The sequence below is a fragment of the Pteropus vampyrus genome, unplaced genomic scaffold (assembly GCF_000151845.1).
Source record: "Pteropus vampyrus isolate Shadow unplaced genomic scaffold, Pvam_2.0 Scaffold110, whole genome shotgun sequence".
In the NCBI taxonomy this organism is placed as follows: Eukaryota; Metazoa; Chordata; class Mammalia; order Chiroptera; family Pteropodidae; genus Pteropus; species Pteropus vampyrus.
In genome coordinates, this window is record NW_011888891.1 from 5087024 (window position 1) to 5089666 (window position 2643).

Genomic DNA, 2643 nt, shown 5'->3' on the forward strand with positions numbered 1-2643 from the left:
TTTTTTTTTTGCAACATACAAATATTATTTTTATTTTAACTGAGATTCAACTATAAGATATTAGGTGGTTGAAAACAATCACCATTTCTAAGAAGCAATTAAAAAAAGCTTGTTTCTTCGTGGCTGGAATGTAGCAGAGGTAGCCCTATTCTACATTATTCTGTTTATAGTTTGCATTATAAACTTTGTATTTTTGTAACTCAGAGCCTTAAACTTAAGAAATCTTTATTTAAATAGTTTCTTTAATTTCTCTAGTGTCAGGTATACTCTGATATTCTGTCAGTTATTGAAAAGACAAAAAGGATAGAAGAACATTTCTAGGTTAAAAAACTTGACAGCCCTGAACAAAGACCAGTTTTGAGATAACTATGGCAAAATGTAAACAAAATAACCCTCTGTGGTGAAGGAACAGATGTTCATAGTTACTTTGGAGAAGAAAAAATAATAAATGACATCTAAGGTATTGAGAGGATAAGATTAGTCTCTACAAAACTGGTGGAGACTGAAAAGATGAGGAACCAATTTTGCGAAAGTATGGCATTACTCACTAGGAGTTAGGAAATTTATGATTTCTAAACTATATGTAATGTGACATTAGGGTTCATACCACATATTGAAATATAGTACAGATTATTGTGAGAGACTATCCTTCAGGACAATTTTAAATTCAGACTACTTTACATTTAGGATTTTGTTTTTTATGCACCTCGTCTGAGAATCAATAAGCGGATTTTGGCCTTGTGTATGGGAAACCACGAACTATACATGCGAAGAAGGAAGCCTGATACTATTGAAGTACAACAGATGAAGGCACAGGCTAGGGAGGAGAAACATCAGAAGCAGTTGGAAAGGTATGGAAATGTATAGCCTTTCATTCTTGATTGATAGCAGTAGCCTGTCTAAAACTTAAGAATGCTCAATTTTTTAACATATGCAGAATTTACATTTTACATTATTTTTATTGTATAATAATTGAATGACAGCATATCACTATGTTCTTTTAAAATGCGTATGTATAATTTTCAATTAGAAATCTTTGACAGATAGTTCTGAGAAAAGAGCTTTTCATGATTTCATAGATGTGCTTTTCTTTTATCATGCTTGCTTTTCACTGACAGACATTGGTTTAGTTATAGTTGTTTGAAATTTTCAAGATTATTTTGCTTACAATTTAAATTCCTTAATTTTTCAGGGTAAGAATGTGCTGCATGTTTTTGAAACAATGTCATTGACATTGTAGAACTCAAGTGAAAAGTCACCAGTACTCCCTGCTGACAGCGCTGATCTTTTTAACCATGATTCGCTTAGACTTTTTGGGGAAAAAACTTAAATATGTTAAATTCAGAGTTTTCGAAATGAAAAGATATTGAATAAAGTCTTTGTCGACCCTTGAAACAGATTACTGGGTCTACAACAAAATTTTCAAATCTGACTCTAGATTAGTTTATGCTTTATGCTTTATTTGAAAAAATCTAGACACCAAACTAAAGTTAACCTTTATTTAGAGGAAGTCTTTGTAGAATACAGGATAATCTAAGAAATAGAGTAGGTCCTAAAGAAAACAAAATTGAGGAGCCCTAAACATATAAATTTATATATTTCAAACATATTGGCAATTACGTGAATTGAATCTAACAGTTAGCCTCTGCTAGATAGAATTTTGCTACCTATATACTCTTAGTGTTTGTGTTGAATGATGTAATTTTTTCTTCGATAGTCTGTGTAATTCAGTTATTCTATTCAGATTGTTCCTCTCAACTTATCTGCCTTTTTATATAGGCTTGAAACTTTCCAGTATTTCTGACCCACCATTAAAGATACTAAGTTGGATAATTACTTTGGTTTCTCATTTTTTATTGCTCTGATGTGGCCTAGGATCTAGCTTTACATATTTTTTAAAATAGTTCTTTATTGAGCCTTACTTTTCTATATATTCTTGATCTGTCATAGCCTTTCCCCCTGCTTCTCCCCTTCCTTCCATCTCATCGTCACTTTTTCTCCCTTCCCTTCCCTCCCCTCCCCTCCCCTCCCTTGTCTCCTATCATGAGTTAAATAAGAAATTACAGTCATTCCTTGGTATCCATGGAGAATTTGTTCCAGGTCCCTCATGGATATCCAAATCTCTTATATAAAATGGTGTAGTATTTGCATATAACAACCTATGCATATCCTCCTCTGTATTTTAAATCATCTCGAAATTACAATACCTAATACAATGTAAAAGCTCTAGTAGTAGTTGTACCGTTTAGGGAATAATGACGAACATCTGTACATGTTCAATACAGACACAGCCATTATAGGCTTAACTGCATAGTACATATCAGCAACAATGTAACATTTTTTTTTTTCCCAAATATGTTTGATGTATGGTTGATTGAATCCACTAATGAGGAACTTGGGGATACAGAGGACCAACTGTATTATCTCATACTCATCACTCCATAATGTGTCCTAACTGTTCTGCTGGTCTATAATGTTGATGTTATTTATATTCTTAAGTTAAATATATTTGTCTATTTGTCCTTCTCACACAGAGAGGAGTGCTATATGGCTTCTAGTATATGTAGTATGATTAATAAGACCATTTGGTAATGGTGCTATATATTTTAATTACTCTAAGGCCTAGGTGAAAGTGGAAGACTT

At 32.6% G+C, this 2643-nt stretch overlaps 1 protein-coding gene across 1 annotated transcript in view; it reads left to right on the top strand.

Moving 5' to 3' along the window:
• Positions 1-2643, top strand: part of RDX (radixin) — a 58151-nt gene that overhangs the window by 30112 nt on the left and 25396 nt on the right. The gene's annotated exons all lie outside the window — the stretch shown is intronic.